Source organism: Oreochromis niloticus, linkage group LG7 (assembly GCF_001858045.2).
Source record: "Oreochromis niloticus isolate F11D_XX linkage group LG7, O_niloticus_UMD_NMBU, whole genome shotgun sequence".
NCBI lineage: Eukaryota > Metazoa > Chordata > Actinopteri > Cichliformes > Cichlidae > Oreochromis > Oreochromis niloticus.
Window position 1 is genome coordinate 55,330,877 of NC_031972.2, and position 18,301 is coordinate 55,349,177.

General features: G+C 37.9%; 2 long non-coding RNA genes across 2 annotated transcripts; one reads left to right on the forward strand and one right to left on the reverse strand.

Annotated features, from left to right (window-relative positions):
• Positions 1 to 443: 443 nt before the first annotated feature.
• LOC102080794 (uncharacterized) lies at positions 444 to 6,268 on the reverse strand. Its single transcript, XR_269408.2, has 5 exons — positions 6,187 to 6,268; positions 5,939 to 6,083; positions 5,485 to 5,518; positions 5,218 to 5,333; positions 444 to 4,628 (listed from the first exon to the last, which is right to left on the reverse strand). It is a non-coding gene; the product is annotated as an uncharacterized LOC102080794 (long non-coding RNA).
• A 1,132-nt stretch (positions 6,269 to 7,400) lies between these two features.
• On the forward strand, positions 7,401 to 11,331 carry LOC112847286 (uncharacterized). Its single transcript, XR_003220740.1, has 2 exons — positions 7,401 to 7,722; positions 10,454 to 11,331. It is a non-coding gene; the product is annotated as an uncharacterized LOC112847286 (long non-coding RNA).
• The last annotated feature ends 6,970 nt before the right edge of the window (positions 11,332 to 18,301 follow it).

Consider the following 18,301-nt stretch of genomic DNA (forward strand, 5'->3'; position numbering starts at 1 on the left):
ACTACTCTGACTGACCATTATTCCAGTGCAATATCTGCTAAGGTCCATGCTGTAGCTCAGTAGCACTTCAAATTCAGTGCATGATCAAAGGCATCCGCAAGATAATTTACTATAAATTATAAATTTGTGCTATGATTATAAGCACATTAATGCAGATTGGATCAATAAAACAAGCATGTTGTGCCCATTAATTGCTCCTACATTATCTTTGGGCCAACTCTGCTATGACACACATTATGACACATCACATCAGTCTGTCATGAAATCACCCACTCTTCTCTGGGTGCAACAAACTGTTCTGTGTAGCTTGGCTTATAAGCCACTATAACTACATGATCAGAAATATTTGAGAAATGTTTAATTTAGTGTGTGATCTCACCTTAAGCCCAAACCAGGTAAATTAACGTTAGGATGATGAGAGTGTCCTTGAATATGTTCTTTCCCATAAAAAGATCTGAGATCCAAAAAGATATGAACACTTCTGGTGTAAATAATGTAGCGAGTAGAGTCGTTCAGCATACTGAACTGCTGGAGAAGCCCTATTTCTTAGCTGGAAAAATGAAATAGTTCAAGGCAGTTGGTCTTTTTGACTAGTTATAGAAGGAAGCTTGAGTAAAAAAAAAAATTTAAAAGAATCCTGACATAAGGCATACACACAAAACTGAGCAGCAAAAATTCTTCATCTTCACAGAAAATGACCAGCCCGAAAAAGCTGATCTTAGATCATTATAGTGTACTTACATAGCTGGTAAACAATGCAGCTAAGATGAATTCAGACCTATCATAGTGTAATCCTTCTGGATTACACACCCACTTACCACAAATCCTATATGTCTTGTCTTTTCAGAGTAGCGGATTCACCTCCAGTATTTTCCTCCCTGTGCACCAGGAGCTCTTTGTTGGTTCCTGATGATCCCCAGTGACATGATCTAGTCCATATCTCAGCACACAAATTACAGATTTTTATTTTTTGTTTTTGGTGGCGTTTGCGTGCATTTCATTCTGTCTTTAAACGTGATTGTTCGAAAAGTGTTTAATGAATTCTGATAAAACTTTGCAGACGTGTAGATGTGTGTTAACAGTCCATTATCCATCAGTGTCTTCAAGATCAACTTAATAATTTATTGGTTGTAATTTGACCAGAAAAAATGAAAACATAGCAACTATGATTCTAACAAATGTGGTGTGTATTGTCAAGAAGTAGAAAGTACTCTATAAAGGTTTAAAATATCAATTCACGTTTGACCTCTGACCTCTCCTTCAAGGCCAATACATTGACTGGTCCTATATATGGCTATTAAAAACTACATTTTTTATTGCAATTGCTTATATGTAAAACATATAGGCATATAGAGAATGATACATGGTGATTCTAAATATCACATTATTTTTTACCTTTGACCTCTTCTTCAAGGTCAAATAAGGTCAAACTTTTATAAAATGGCTTTTATCTCTAAAACTACGCTTGAAATTGTACTACCTTCGTTTATATTGGCATCATTTAGGAAATAAATATAATGTTACATCTGATCTCTGACTTTTAAATTTCACATCCGCCTTACATAAGTTGATGTGTTATATCTTTAAAGAAAGTCTTGTCAACAGAAAGAGAATGAAGGCCTACTTAGTTAGAAATATACTGTATTATAATATTATCTAATAAGCTCAAGTTATTCATGTCCAGTTATTTACAAATAAATACCTATTATCCATCACTCACCCTATGTAAGATCAGTCACGCTTTCCTTATCTGGTTATACTGCACTACAAACTTCTTAAAATACTTTAAAGAAGAACAAAGATGACAAAATGTATATATGTATATACAAAATAATATATCCTTAAAAATAAATACTGCCCACAGAGTCCAACCCACGGATCTATTACACTCTTTGCCAGAATGCTGGGCTGGAAAGTAAGTGTAGTTTTCTTGTCGTTATTTCTTGTTTGCCTGGCCGTCTTTCGTTCTCCTTGTTTGGATCCTGTTTTTGACCTTAAACATCTACTTGAACATTACACATCTTATTGCTTTGTAAACAATAGTATAGCCTTATAAAAATGGATTGGGCTCTTTTCTACCGCTCCAGGCATTCTTTGTTTTCCATTTATTTCATACAGTATGAACAACAGCTGAAGCTTTCTTGAGTCGAATCCATTATGCTTGAAGGCTGTTTTTGTTTTTGTTTTTTGTTTTTTTTGTCAAAGTTACACTGTAATAGTGCTGCAAGATAATGACCCGCTGCTTATAATTAATAACTGCAGCACTGAGTGAGTTCATGACAAAAACACAAAAATCATACAAGCAACGGGGAAAATATACGTAAAAAATATATTTAAAGTGCTGTCCATGCAACAATAAAATAGTTCTTCAAATTATTTTACAGGAAACTCCACAGCCTATTTGTTGAGATATTGATCAAATTTCAATTTCTAGAGTTTAACAGCAGGGAAATAAATTATGCACTCCGCCAAACATAGTATTGTTACAAATACCAAAGCATGGACAAAATCAGTACAAATATTTGATCTCCACATATAGTTTCTGGGGAGCAATACTGCTGACAGTCATATAGAGCTTTCCTTCTATTAATATGTGCAGGCATATTCTCAGTAGATTTACAGCAAAACAAACAAACAGTGTTGATAGAATATCAATCTCCTTTTTCCTTCTCCAGTGACTGTCCTTTGGGTATTCTAGCCGAGTTTGCTGTTTTGTTTGTTCACTTTTGTTTTTTAGGCCAGCATTTCATCATTTCATCATCCATCATGCTACAAGGCAGGATATAAAATCATTCCATCCACTGTGTGACAAAGAGCTTCATTCTTTTGCCTCTGAATGATGCAACTTTATCAATATTTACCAAACAGTGGGACGCTGAGTGCTTATACAAGCGATGATCTATGATATTTCTATAATATTGCTGAGAAGTGAATTATGCTTCCTCAGTGGGTCCTGTTTTTCTCCCCTGCTCAGTAGGTAGGCAATGCAGATACTTCAGACAGCACCCTGATGCTAAAGACAAACCCTGACTGGGTCTTTCTCTCGTATACTTTGTCTCTAGTAATTACTGGAGTGATCGTGCTGGATGTCCACATTCTACACCACTGAATAGCTTTTCTACTAATTCATTCACTGAACATGCAGCTCATTTAGACTACTCTTGCTTTTATTAATTGGACTTGGAGTTGATATGGATTCTACTGAGCGGATCTGTTCGCAACTACTTTGTCAATCTAGCCTTTAAGTGCCTAAAGAAAGAGTAATTGAGCTGTTGATTTTCCTTATCATATTCAGAATTGGTAAAAGGCTAAGACTAACAGATGGTAGCCGTATTAGCTGTATGCTCTATGCAACTGTACTTACAATTAGTTGATGTTTAAGCTAAAATCCTAATTGTGCAAAGACGGTGAGGTTGCAAATATTCTGCTGTTAAGCCAGAGTCACATTAAAGAAGAAAGATAAAGGTGTTGTGCTGCGCATTACTCATTAGCTCTTTGTGGTGCTCTTCAGTACAGGACTCTTTGAACCCCCAATGTCCTTGGTGCACCGCTGACATCCGCACATTAGCACTGAAGCAACACACACAGAAATAGAAGAGGCAAACAAAGGACATTTTTCAGCCAAAAATACTGAATAACCCTTTTAGACTGACAGTATTTATCATTTTAGCATGCTAAGCTGAATCCAACTTAAACTGAAGAATTTTGACTGTGGGTCAAGGTGAATGATCAACAGGTAAGTTTAATCAGTTTACTAAATGTCCAGATATTTCACTAGATAGCACTTTTAACCTCCTCAAGGTGCTACAGAGCAAGGTCAAGGGATAACCACTATATGCAGCACATGCAATTTTGAGTTGTAAAAATATTTTAACCACACTCGTCGTCATAGAAATCCACTGGCCCGTATTGTTAGTGGGGCTAAAAAGACATACATGCTCATGTAAATCCACATGCCCAGCTTTTCTGTTGACATTAACAGGGCAGTTTGAGTATTACAGCAGCTTATTTGCTGTTTATTGGCCTGACTATGAATAACAAGGAGTATAAGGGCATCATTGTCTCAGTAGTTAGTAGTTATAGGATCTGCTGATATTCCCTTCCAAGAAGATATAAAGGGACAACAATCATTTGGATTAACCCTGAAATAGGTTCACTCACATATCTATTAACAGTCACAGAAATATTTAAAATGCAGTAACTATGCATCAAGCCAAGTGAATTAAATATTGTGCATGCGAGGTATGTGCAGTAAAATGCGTATATAAATATTTTGCTCCCCTTGGTAAAGCTTGTAGCAGTTTAAGCCAGACAATTATGCTCACCATGCCAGTTGATAGCTGACCAAATGAAACACGTGTCAGCAAGGTGGTTAAATTAGTCTTCCAAATTTTTTTTCTTGCAGCTTCTCCTGCAGTTTCTGGCCGCACTCTTGTTAATCTATCCACCGACCCAGCTTCCTCTCCTTTAATCAATATTGTAGGATCATAGGGCTCTGCAGAGCTGTGTGCTGAATTTATGCATATGTTGGAGTATCTTATGTGTAAGTCTTCTGGAAGCTCTTCTATATATGCGGCAGGGTGTTTGACAGTGTTCCCCTATGAATCCTCAGCATGCTGCCTGCTATCCTGTAGGGAGCAACACAGTGAGTCAAACAGGTACCACCAAAGGCAAATGTAAAGCCACTTATGCACGGCTGTCCCTAAGTGAACATACATCTGGGAATGTACCTTTGAATTTCAAACCAGATACGCTCCTATGTGGCTCGGTGTGTATTTGTGTCTGTCTACTGCGTGTACACAATGCAGGCTCAGCAGATTCCAGCCTTCACAGACTATTGGCTTGTACAACAGTATTACTCTCCTCTTTAATATCTTCAGTTAATGTGAGTCTCAGGCTAATTGAAAATGAACAAGTCTATGCCTCCCTGCAGCGCTTTTATAAGATGTTAAAGAGACACACACCCTTTCCGATGCAGGACAAACATCAGATGGCTTTGACTGTATGCAAGAAATAGCTTGCTCTTGGTGAATAAATCAATAAATTCTTTAGAGCAGAGGCACTCCACCAGGTGAAGCTGTGGTACCATTATTTCTTGCCAAGAGGGAACAGCTGATAAATCAGGAATATGTGGAGATAAAAACCACATATAAAGCCAGTGCAGAGCGTGTGTCTCCAGTGGCAGTGATTTACAGCAAGCTGAGCTAAACTGCTTACCGTCAGGAGCTGTAATGGATGCCAGCGTCTGCTCTTAATTTCTCTGGCTGGGGATAGATATTGCTGCTGTTATTTTCTCCCAGGGCAATTTCACTGATGTCTCCCAAGGTACCCTACTGTGTTATATTTAAGCCATATGGGAGCAAAATGGTGCAATTAAAAATGTGCAGAAAACCTCTGAAATTGATCGCTAAGATAGTAAAGTTTTGGTTTCAATAAGCACAGAAATATATATGTAAGTATTAATACATTAAAGAAAATACCTACTGTTTCCCCTTTCTGTGGATGTCACGATGAGTCCCTAGAGCCAGGATAAGAAGAGACGAGCATTAGCGAGAGATGAGCTGGAAAATTTAAACAGTGGGGAAAAAATGGGTCTCGTTAATGATCAAAGTTGTAATTAGTGTGTTGGGGTAAATCAGTGTGGGCATCTATGTGAAAAGTGAGGAGGAAAAAAAACGTCCCTCCGTGTTTCACTGTCTTCACACGCAAATATTACTGTCAGCGGTTGCAAACAAATATTAAAAAATGTCTATATTTAGTGTTGGTGCTGCAGTTTTCTGCCATCCCGATAGCTAAGATATGATAATCTGAAAAGCTGATGAATTTCAGAGCCGCAGTGATCATGCATATTCATGAAAAGTTATTTACAACTTGCAGGGGTTCTTGCATTTGGCAGTTCATCATGTGAAAGGCTTACATAAGCCAAATTATACCATACCATATAGATGCTCTGCAACAGGTTGGCCTTCAGATAGTGATCCCTCCTGCCATCTGCTGTTTATTGAGCCAATTGCAGCTTCTTAAATATCACTTTCAAACCGTTCAGTTATCTTTCCACTGTTTCCATTGTGTACAGATCGTTGCTTGCAAAAAGATACACATCATTCATTTTCTCTATAGAAAAGGATATATATGACATATGTAAATGGATTTTAAAATTGTAATTTCATCCAGAAATTTACTCACTATTTAATTTTTCTTCCACTGGACGAGCTGGAAAGTAATCAAGGACGATCGTGTCTCCACCCCACCATTTGCAGCACACGAAATCCTAGTGTAGTACCAAACTACACCAGCAGGTTTACAAGTGAGAAGGCCCTCTCTACCTGTGCTTCTAGGATGATGCAACCATGGTTTCTATTTAATGCAGGTCTGTTAAATAACCAGTAGATGGCATCAGTAGTTTAAGATTAACACTTGTGGGCTCAGTGTAGCCGGTCAATTCTGCACGACTACTCCAAATTATGCTTTTCTTTTTAGCAAAAACACTGATGCAGTGGCGCAAATATGCAGTCGGTTGATTAGAATGTCAGCATTAATATAAATGAAAGCTGATCGCTGTAGCAGGCGTATTATTTGCTTGTCCCTTAGGAAGCGAGGAGGAAATACTATGAGCGGCCTACTTCACGTAAAACTGCTAAAGTGAAAAACAAAAACAATGAGGGAAAAGATCTGGTCCGCCTGCAGCAGCTGTACCAGAACAGATAGATATGTCATTAAAGACACTTTTCATATAAAAGTGCAACAAAGAAACAGCAGAAATCTCTCTCTAATGTAGTTTTGTGTCGTACATCACCTCTGCTCTATCAGCGAGGCTTAAAGGGACAAACAAGAAAATTCCAGTAGCCAGCTGGCATACTTCTAGCTCACTGAGACCGAGACGGACACTGTTAAAATGGCCTCGGAAGGAAATTATTATTTCATTCTGTAAATGTTCTTACTTCATTACAATGAATAAATGAATGGACGAATGAATGAAACGCCAGAGCTTTTTTTCTATTCCAGAATGAATGAACGGCTATAGATGCCACCTCAGAGTGACACACCGGTCCACTGTGGCCGACTTCCGGGCCTTTTTGGTGGCTGTTAACTAGGTTTAGGGTCTTGCCTCCCCTCCCACACAACACTGCTGGCTGACCGCTCTTTTGCTATTTTTATCCCCGTGGTGCTGTTTCTGTTTCCCAGCCAGCCAGCAGAGAGGAGAGCAGAGGTGCGGGCGTCTCTCATCACACCCACTTCTCTCTCTCTCTCTCTCTCTCTCTCTCTCTCACCCTCTCTTTCTCTCTCTCTCTTTCCAAAAATAGCCGTGAGTCGTGATCAGCTCGTCCTTGAGAGAGAGAGAGAGAGAGAGAGAGAGGACTGTATTATTGCTTAGAATCAGAGGAGGGGTTATGGATTGATACAAATAGTCACCCCCGCCAAGCCAACCCCAGCGCAGGCTGAATTAATGTGTTGCTATTTTTGGGAGCCCCGTGTTTCCAGGGGAGACCTAATGACGCAATGACGTCAATGCGGGTCAATCGCAGACTGGAGGAATTGAGTGGCTTCCATTTGGGGCTTTTGCAGTATTTCCTACAGAAAGGATGGAAACGAGTAGAAAATGGAAGTATATTTCCTCCAAAAATGCATCGAAAATAGAGGTGAATCAAAATACAGAAGTGAAAATGATCACAGTGGCATCACGTCGCCCCAACCCTTCGAGCATCAGCGATAGTAAGGGAGGTGTGTATATATGGATGCTTTTTTTTCCTCCTCATCCACAGCGCATCTGTGGGATGATACCTGCCAGTGACTAGCGTTGAGGAATAACATTTCTGAGAACATTTCTGTGTGTTTGATGTGCACATTGCCGGCTGTTTGTTTTTCGTATGATCTTTGTATGTATGTGTACGTATTGTGTTGTTTTTCCCTGCGTAACGCTATGTGCTTTCTCTCGCTCTGCCATAATTACAGCTACATGTAAATTATACTGTTTTATTAGCATTTTTTGTTACGTTTTTTTGTTTTTAATGTTCTCCCAAGGGCTTTAGCTACACAATCCCGACCTATTCCAAGCGCTCGCATCTAGACGCACCGAGGTAACGAGCACCTTCTCCATCTCATTAAATAACACAGTTATTTGTCTTTTTGCTCTTGGCTTTCGTTTGATTTTGTTCGTGTACCGCATTTTATATCGAAATTGTTGGTCGCGATTTGCATGGCGGTAAAATGAATATCAGCTATTGTGGCTCAAGATTGTGCGCGTCATGGTTGCTTGCAGCTCGGCGACCTGCCGACGCGCGCGCAGCCAAACGTTGGTGATGAGTGGTGATTTCGTTTTTCCAAAACTTTGAGTTCGCCTGTGGATCATCATTTGTAGTGAAAGTTTAAAGCATGCATAGTGTAGGTTCTCTCTCTCTCTCTCTCTCTCTCTCCCTGTGTGTGTGTGTGTGTGTGTGTGTGTGTGTGTGTGTGTGTGTGTGTGTGTGTGTTTCCCTCTCAAAGATCGAGAACACATTATTAGACGATAGTAATTTTTCAGTGGGTAGGCTTCTGGACAGGTGACGTGTGTGTAGGCAGGATGAATTTACAGTGCAACCCCTTGCTACAATAAAAAGCCCAAGAGATTGATGTTGCATGCAGCAGTAAGATGGTTGCTTAAACAGACACACACACTTTTAGACAGACAGGCACACACACACATTTGACTTGCACACATGCACAATGTCGTGAGTGGAGGAGAGGTGGGGGTGGGGTAGGTTAGGGCGTTTACCGGCAGGGCTGGTGTGAGGCTTTCAGAACCATGGACAGCTCACGTGAAGCTCATCCAGTGTGGTCTGCCTTCTTCCGTCCGCACTGCCTGCAGCATCACTTCCAATAGAGCCTCATAAATACGCACCAGATGACTTTGCTTTTCATTGTTGAAAGTGTGTTATCATTAATAATAAATATATTTAACCCACAGGCCCTACACATGATCATATTTCATATTTTCTTTCCTCTGGAGATTTGCTAAATTGGCACCTGTGCCAAATGCTTTGAGGTGTAGTGGGAAACTTATTGAAAATGTTTATTAGCGTCACATGTCAGAATATTTGTGATCATGTACCGTTTCACCTTTATGCCTGCTTGCTTTCTGCAGCAAGTGTGTGTACACGTTTTAACGTCACTTCACTTGAAATCCAGATTCTTCTCTGGCCTTGTGCCTCATTGTAAATTAATGCACATTTCATTAAAAAATGTACCCATATTCTCATCTTTTTCTCTTTTTTCTTCCATTTTTGAATCCACAAACAGTGCGTCATCCTCTACTTCTCGTAGAAATCATGAATGGCTTTCACGCACTCTGGGACTTTTCAGTGTTATTCACATGTGCACTAGTTTTACTGAATTGCCTCTTTTCACAGGAAAATGTGTTAATTTCAAATGCTCTCTTAATTTACATTTTGCCAGTTGATAATGCAACAGACTGTCAGCCACTGGCTCTGTGTAAATGTAAGGTGTGGTGAATGTAAACCACAACAAGGGATCAAGTAGGTTGTGTAGAAATGAGTGTTCCATAAGTCTTGCAACTAAATATTTTTTCATGCATTGGTGGACATTTTAAAAGGAATAGCATTTGTTTGCTGAAAGGCTTGACAATATGATACATTTTTCAATGTTTAAATGTTTGGGTGTGGAATATTGTCCTTTACAATCTATGCTCATAGAGTGCATATCTACACCAGTACAATTTTATGTACATTAACATCTCTCTCTAGTCTTGCATATTTGACATGTTATGCTTTTCAAACTCAAAATCAGCCAATAACTCAACTCAAAGCACAAAACTGATATTTTTCACGTGTGATGTGTTTACTAGAGACCGACAACAATATCACTGTGTTCCATCCTGCTATTTTAAGGACATTAAAATCAATTTATAAGCAAACGCAAAAGATAGGAAACAGAATAATGAGCACTTATAGTGCAAACATTTGCATGACGTCAGAGTGTGCAACCTGCTGCTGACTTGATAATATTAAGCAATGACTTTAAGAAGAGATTTTTAGTTGTGTAAACTGTAAAAAAAAAAAAGAAATAGGCCTCTATATCTTAATAGTCCCTTGTTTTTCTCCATATCTACGGTTCTGTAAAAAGTAATGTGAAAATATACATGTACCGTCAAGTGTAGGGAATTCAGTTCACACTGAAGACTAATGCCCTTGCATATTTCATTTAAAGCTTTACTTACTGTTTATTTATACACACTAGATTATGAAAGGCAGAAAAACAATTTGGTACTTATCACTATTCTTGATTGAAGCCGTACAATAAAGTATAAAGTTAATAATCTCTTTGAGAAATTTGTGATTCAATAAGAGACTTGAGGGAGGAACAAAACGTAAACTCTAAACAAATAATGATTTTGTGTATGTTTTGTTTTATCAGTAATTTGCATTCAGTCTCACTTATTTGTAACTGTGTGTTTCAGATACTGGACCAACTGTGTATGACGGTGACCACGATTTCAGCTGAGCGCTGTTGTTCTTTTCAGGTCTTTTTGCGGTCTGGGCTTGCTGTCATGTGTCTATCCAGGAAGCCCTTACCCCAAAAAGCATCTGCAAGGGATCCTTACATCAAAGACAATTTGCACACAATTCTCATTTGACAATGACTCAGTTTGTAATGTAAGTGTATACAACTGTTAAAATAATGTTTAACTTGTAGTGCATGTTTAAGTAGTCATTTAGCAATAAAGTAATTATGGTGCATAATTTAAACCGTGTTAATTGTAAAAGAAATAAAAAAAAAACACTGAGCATGAATCTAGTGGTTCACATATTGGTCTTCATTAAACCACAGTAGGACTGCTTTTTCTATGAATGGAATTGCCAAATTAAACTTTAAAATATAAATTACTCCCAGATTATTTAGAGTGATTGAGAACAAAAGCTTTCTATGTCCCGGGCAGAGGCATTACTACAGCTTTAAATTTGTCTGTTGCATTTTATACTTTCTCCAGAAGGTGGCAGCATTGCTCAGGCATTTTGATTAGAAATCTCACTAAACGCCATACAGAGGTGTTCGATTATGCAATCCTTTAAATTTAACTTCTTTTAATAAAAAATAGTGCGCCACTATATCAGTCAACAGCTATAACTACACTATGAGCTACTTGTAATATTTATGTATTCGAACATATGTTTGGTAGGACTGTACTGTACTGTACACTTAGAAGTTTGTCCAGAAAGTGAGACACTGCTGTCTCTCGTAATACTGTTTTGTTTATTCTACAATTTGCGTCAGTGTAGAAAGTGAATAATGTACTCCTTTGTAAACCCCCAGCATAATAAAACACTTATGCTGAAATTTGTCACTTCCTATATATTACTCATTTCTGCACCAATAATCAGTCTGTTGTTTGGTAACGTGCAAAACAGGATAAGGGCTCAACTAAAAAACAGGTGCTGAACCAGATGTTTTGTTAGTTCAGTGGAACAGTGATGAAGTTTTCTTTCTAGTGAAGTAAAGAAACACAAACAATTCCTTGTGTGCTGAAAAATCTTGCTTTATAGTTTCTTTGATAGAATGTTTGATTTCTATAAAATGTTTGATTTATTCACAGACTCTCTTAAAAATCAAAACCAGTAACATCAGTCTTTTTAACATCTCTTTCTTATATCACAAAAACAGGTTGGAAAAAAAATAAAGTGATGATGTACTTTATTTTTTTCCACCATGGTTTTCTTAGTACAGATGTGGTAAGATATTGCCATACACTCATCACTTGCATAAACATCATCATAATTTGGGGGTTTTAATGATTTAAACTGTTGTTGTTCCAGGGTGGAATGATTGTACATCATACATTTTTAATAACTTTTTAAAAACACAAGAACTGGGTGCACAAGTTTGACTTTATTTTGGATTTTCTCTAATTCACACAGGGTTAAAGATATAAATACAGGTAAACGTCCCTTAGCTGCACCTCAGTCTCACACATTTGCCAGTCATTGACAAGCTCATGGCATAATTCAATCTGGATATTTGACCACTCTTTTTGTCAGAATTGATAGAGTTTTACATTTAAATAGGTTGGTTCCTGGCTTTTAAGCATAGTCCAAAGACTTTCTATATGGTTGGGGTTGGAGCTTTGGGATGGTCATTCCAGAAGCTTAATGTTAGCCTGCTTTATCCATTACAAAACACACTCACCTTTAATTCAAACATACCTCCTGTCATTGTGGCCAAATAGCTAAATTTTTGTCTCATCTAACCCTAAAACCTTTCTACAGAAGCCATTTGCTTATCTATATCCATTTCAGTCAAGTTTGAAGGTGCTGAATTTAGAGCAGGCGCTTCTTTCTTGGTCAGTATCCTCTCAGTCCAGGGAAATGTAAAACTGGTTTCACTCTGGGCAGGGAAGTATGTATTCCAGCAGTTTCCAGTTTATGGCAATCTTTGGCCTTGGTGGTTCCTGAGTTGCCCCTGAACATCCTAAAAAAATTCTTTCAGGTGAAGGTGACCGATCTGAATAACTTAGATACAATGTAATGGAATCTGCACGTGTTTAGAAATTACAGAATATAGAATAACAGACATTCCCAACAAGAGTAAACCTGCAGTTTTGACTGAGTTAATCGGGTTTTCCATTGTTCCAAGTGTTTATCAGTCCAATGAATGCTGCCAGGATAAAAAGGGTGCCTCTTTTTATGCTGGCAAACAGAAACTATCAGCTGTGGTCAGTCATGATCACTAATGAGAAGTTAACAAGACATTGACAGACATTGCAGAACCTTCAGCACCACATATTAAAAGATTTAAGTGAGTGTATGTATATACTCAAGCCTGTGTGTATACTTTCATGTTTGTTGAGAGAAAATCCACAATAAATTTAAGTTATTAAAGATGTATGGAGTGCAATCATTTCACTGTGGGGGAAAAAACAGTTCAATGAATCATTAAAAGCCCATAATTACCTTGACGTTCAAGCCCATGATGACTGTATCTGAACTTCTGTCCACAACTGTTTGTTGTTTTATGTCCCGATATGATGAAATTACAGTCAATGTAGATAAGTCCACAAAATAATTGCCAAATAAGTGCATGGAAGCATTTCAAGAAGATTGGAGGAAATGTGGTTTAAGGCACACATGCTGTGAATTGAGAAGCGGTTTGGAAAATTCCAGCTCCAAAACAATGAGAATAAACATTTCTGTAAAGTAAGAGACATTTAGAAATAAACTGAACTTTACAGAACAGGTAAAGGAACTTTTGTCCCAAATAGTAGTTGTATTTTTACATGTCTTAAAACATCTTTGAAAGACTTCAATTAACAAAAGGTGAACACAGTTTTACTATGGCATTCTCAGGATCAGCATCAAACCAGGCCTCATATTTTTAAAATAAAGTTAGCTAAAGTCAATCTGTTGACGTCGGCGGCAGAAACCAGAAATTTCCATTTCCATCTGCCACTTCATGGAACACCTATTAAACTGGTTGTACTGAAAATATCTAATCAACCAATCACCTGGCAGGAATCCAAAGCATTTTTTTTTCATGCAGACAAAGTCAAGAAAACTTCCAGGACATCAAGCCAAGCATCAGAATGGGGGCAAAAAGGCATGGCATGGTTGTTGGTACCTGATGGGCTGGAGTATTTCAGAAACCGCCGATCTACTAGGATGTTCCTATACAACTATCTCTTTACTGAGAATGGTCTGATTAAGGGAAAATGTGCAATATACGAAACATAAAATATAAAAATGTTGATGCCAGAAGTCAGAGGACAATTCACTAGATTGCTTTGAGCTGATAGGAAGGCAGCAGTAAGTCAAATGACCACTTGTTACAACCAAAGTCCGCAGAAGAACATTTTGGAAAGTATAATACATCAAACCTTGAAGTAGATATGTTACAGCAGCAGAGGACCACACCTGATGCCACTTCTTTTAGCCAAAAAAGGAAAGTGAGGATACAAGGTTGTCACACAAGGTTATCAAAATTCAACAACAGAAACCGTCTGATGAGTTTCTATTTCTGCTGCTACACAATAAGACCCAAATTTGTTGTAAATACACTGAAAGGATGGATCCATCCTGCCTTGCATCAACAGTTCAGGTTGGTGGTGGAGGTGTAACAGTGTGGGGGGATATTTTTTGCCACACTTTGTGCCCTTAGTACCATTTGAGGATCATTAAATGTCCCAGCCTACCTGTGTATTGTTGCTGATCATGTCCATTTGTTTCCTGCAGCATGACACACCATGTCACAAAGCTAAAACCATCTCAGACTGGTTTCTTAAACATGACAGTGAGTTCACTGCATCCAAATGGCCTCTAAAGTTACAAGCCCCCTATCCAATAGAGCACTAGATGTGGTGGAGTGGAAGATTCTCATCATGGACGTGCAGTCAACAAATCTACACTAACTGTGTGATGTCATTGTGTTTTTTTTAATATTCCGGGAGAAATCTGGCAGCTGCTTCTTGAGAGGTCTGAGCTGTAGATAAGTCATGTTCAAAAGGACACGCCATTTTCCCTTGTTTTGAATCCTCATGTTGTGACTATCTGAATAGCGGTAATCTGTATCTCATTTGTCTGTGAAGAAGACCAAATTCTGGCAATGGATGAAGAGTTCTGTAACACGGATATCCACAAGAAAAACTCTCAGAGGGATTGCAGGATTCTTTTCTTTGTTTTTTTTTAATGAACCCTAAACCGCTTGAAAGGTTTTTCCTTTTCAACCATGTATGTGTAAAAGAAAAATGTGACAAAAATGTATTGTTTGCCTTTCTTGATTTTGATCTTTTTTAAACTGGGCAAACATTGAATCAATAATTTTGAGGACTAATGTATACGCGACATTGCCATGCCTTTATTTTAAGTGCAGAGAAACATTTGCAATAGGAGACACTTGTTGATGTATAGCTCCACATCACATAAAATCATTAAAAACATATGCACATGGTACTTCCTACCAGTACTGGCCAACAAGAGATCCATTCTTAACATGGTTTCAGTGTTAAACAATGAAATGTGTTTTTCTAACAGCTGTTTGGCACTTTGGTCAGTTTTTGTTGTTTTGAAATGTTTATTATAAATAGGCTTCATAAAAAATGAAACAAATTATATAAATGGCGAGTGTTCCACTTTTAGTGAATCAAATTTTGAATGAAGTAATCTCCTTAAAATTTACTGTATAATCAGGTCTCAAAGATCATGCAATGTAAACACCACATTCTACTTTATTCTACCTTTTGTTTATACAGTTTGAACTGCAAATAAAAAGAGGACGTGTGTTCTTTTAACTTTTGCCTATTGTGAAATTCACACTGTAAGACAAGTTGTCTAAGATGAGGCCAATAATGTGGCAGTGGATGGATGAACACACAGATGGATGGATGGATGGATGGATGGATGGAGCATGTTGTAACTATGGGAACAGAAGAAACCTTTTTTCTTAGATTGTGTATGTTTTAGTTTTAATCAACTTGCATTTCCAGTAGAGAGGTTCAGGCAGCTGCTTTTTTTCTCTTTGGACAGGAAGGCTTGAGCAATACCACAACATGTGGTTTTAATTGTGAATCGAACAACACTGTAGTCTGGATCAATGTGTGAGTACTCAAAACGTCAGTGATCAGAGCAGTGATATTACTGCACTGTCAAAGTATGTATGAAATGTACTCAGCTCTAGTTCTTCTTGTTGCGTTCCAGTGAAAATTTATGTATGTTTTTATACAAACTTATTAACTAAGACCTTAGTGTGTGTCTCTGTGGTTTGCAGCACGGGCTGATTGTAGGTGTAAGACCTTTAGACCTGTATATGAGAATGAATTATTTGTAGCAAAGTATCCCATAGCACAAGAAGATGCTACAAAATAATGTGACACATTTAGCATTCCTTTAGATTTTCCTTTAGAAATAGATTTGAGTAAACAATCAGATCACAAAGCAACTAGATTAATTAAAGTTTGAGTGTGTAATGATAAATACATTTGTACTCTACAGAAAACAGGACAAAACAGGACTAAAACTCAGTTGCAGTAACTTGACTGAAACTTTAACACTGCACACACTACACTACACATGTTTTATATAACAAGCACAAAAAGATAAAGCCTCTTGATAATAGGCTGATGGGAAAGAGCATCAGTTACCGACAAACCCTAAAATCTTTTTGGGCATTGCATAACCTGTCACCACTTATAGTCTGCCTGAATTCACTCAAGTATTTTAATCCCTGAACTCCATTAATCCTTTACAATATGTCACTTCTAATTTTATTTGCAGTGCTGGAAGTAGTGTAAAACAGCACTTGGTGCTATACTTCCCAAACTTGTTATTCTCTTGAAGATCTTGCTCGCTTTGCCTCTGTTTCTGCAGAAATCTGTGATGTTTTGAAGTTATGAAACAAAATAAATGCTGATTCAGATCTTTTCAAACAAGTTTGATGGTCTTAGCATTGCTCAAACACTTGGGGGTAAAAACAGCCCATTGTTCTGAATGGCAGCACATGCAGGATCAATGAATTTGAATTCCCGTCATTCCTATGAGTCATCCAGGCGATTTGCTGCTGAGAGGAATTCCTGGTTTTCATCTAGCATCTGGAGAAGTAATTTGACACTGTGCTCAGACAGAGCTACTTGGACAGGTCAGTAGTTTGCTTTCCCTAACCTTAAATGTATATGTTACCTGCAGTATTACTACACATGTACATGTGTAAAAGGCGGGCACTCACTTTCTCTGAAGACTGTGACTCATATTCTCCCATAAGTGATGCGATACAGAGGCATCATGAATTATTAATGAAGGCTTGCGGCGTCCCTCTGTCATAGCTCAGGAGGCAACTTCTTGTCCCACAGACGACAACACCCAACTGCGTCTGTTTTTTGGGGGGGGGGTTTATACAGTCACAAAAGCTCAAATATGCATCTTTGCTATTTGGAAATAATACATGCGCAAACTTTGGGCTAAATAAACAAAGATATATATACAAACACCTCCAGAAGAGGAAAATTTCTTTGAGTCATCCTTTTTAGGAGAATTTGTTTGCAATTGAGAAAAACCATAACCACTCTGAGTAACAAGACTGATATAAAGATAACAGTGCGAAAGACGCAGTTGTTTCCAAACTTGCAATTTATTTTGTTTCCTGTATACAGAGAGTTCACATACTGGCAGACAAAACTCATAATTTAAAAGCTTTAATTCACAACAGATGTTAGAGAAACTTTTTACTTACCAAGCAGAAACCTGCTCTGTAACTGTTACCACTTGGCAATTAGATAGTTCATCTCATTCCTTCTAGTCTTTCATGAATAATACGCTGTTCCCGTTGAAAAGGCAGGACAATGTCACACATTTGTTGTCTTTCCCAGAAATACGTCCTTTTCCCCCTTTTTTCCATCATTTTTCACTTTCTTTTACATATCTGTTTATTTGACCCCAAATTTGGCATTGATTTTAATCTCTTTATGAGACCTCATGAGCATAAGATGGTTTTACTGTAAGTTACCTTGAGAGAAAAGCACAATTACCATCATGCCCCTGTGTTTTTCCCTGTGGATCAAACACACAATGGTTCTTGGACTCTCTGACCCTTTTTCTTTTTTTCTTTTTTCAGTTTTGTTTCAGAGAAACGAAACATACTCTGCATACCATCTCCGCTCCTTAACATCTGTTTCCAAAAATAACTCTTTTTAGGGGAAAGGGACCTTTAAAACATTTTTCCAAGAAGAGCACTGACTTTGAGAAACACGGACATAACTGTGTTTGAAGGTGACATCTAAAGTGCTGAGAAAAGGAGATGCTGATAATTAGGTTGCCGCCCACATGTACTCGTATATTTCACATTAAACAGAAACTTTTGTGGAAATCTGGCACCAAAAATAATGTAACTGTAAATTGTAATGTGATGGATGAAAGTGTAATTGCTAAAAGCTGCTACAGACCATCAGTCACACTAAATACATTCCAGCATAATTGCTACCTGGAATATTCTGCGATCGCCGCACTGCTTTAGTGGCTTTAAAGATTATAATGTTCACATAAACATGAACCAAGGTGCATTGAACAGCTTATTCAAGTTGCAGTGTTTGGTTTCATTTATTATTTTGGATCTTACTTCTTAATCACACAGTGATCTGGTTAGTAATTTCTGAAGTTATCAAACAAGTTCACAGTGAAAATCCACTCTGTTATCTCACTTTTCCATTTAAAACGTATGATTTTATTATTTTCAAGGTCACATTCTTGCTTATTGGTAAATTCAAAAGTGGAATTTCTCATATGATGCAATGTCATAAAATCACACTGTGTCAGTGCAGGATATGACATAT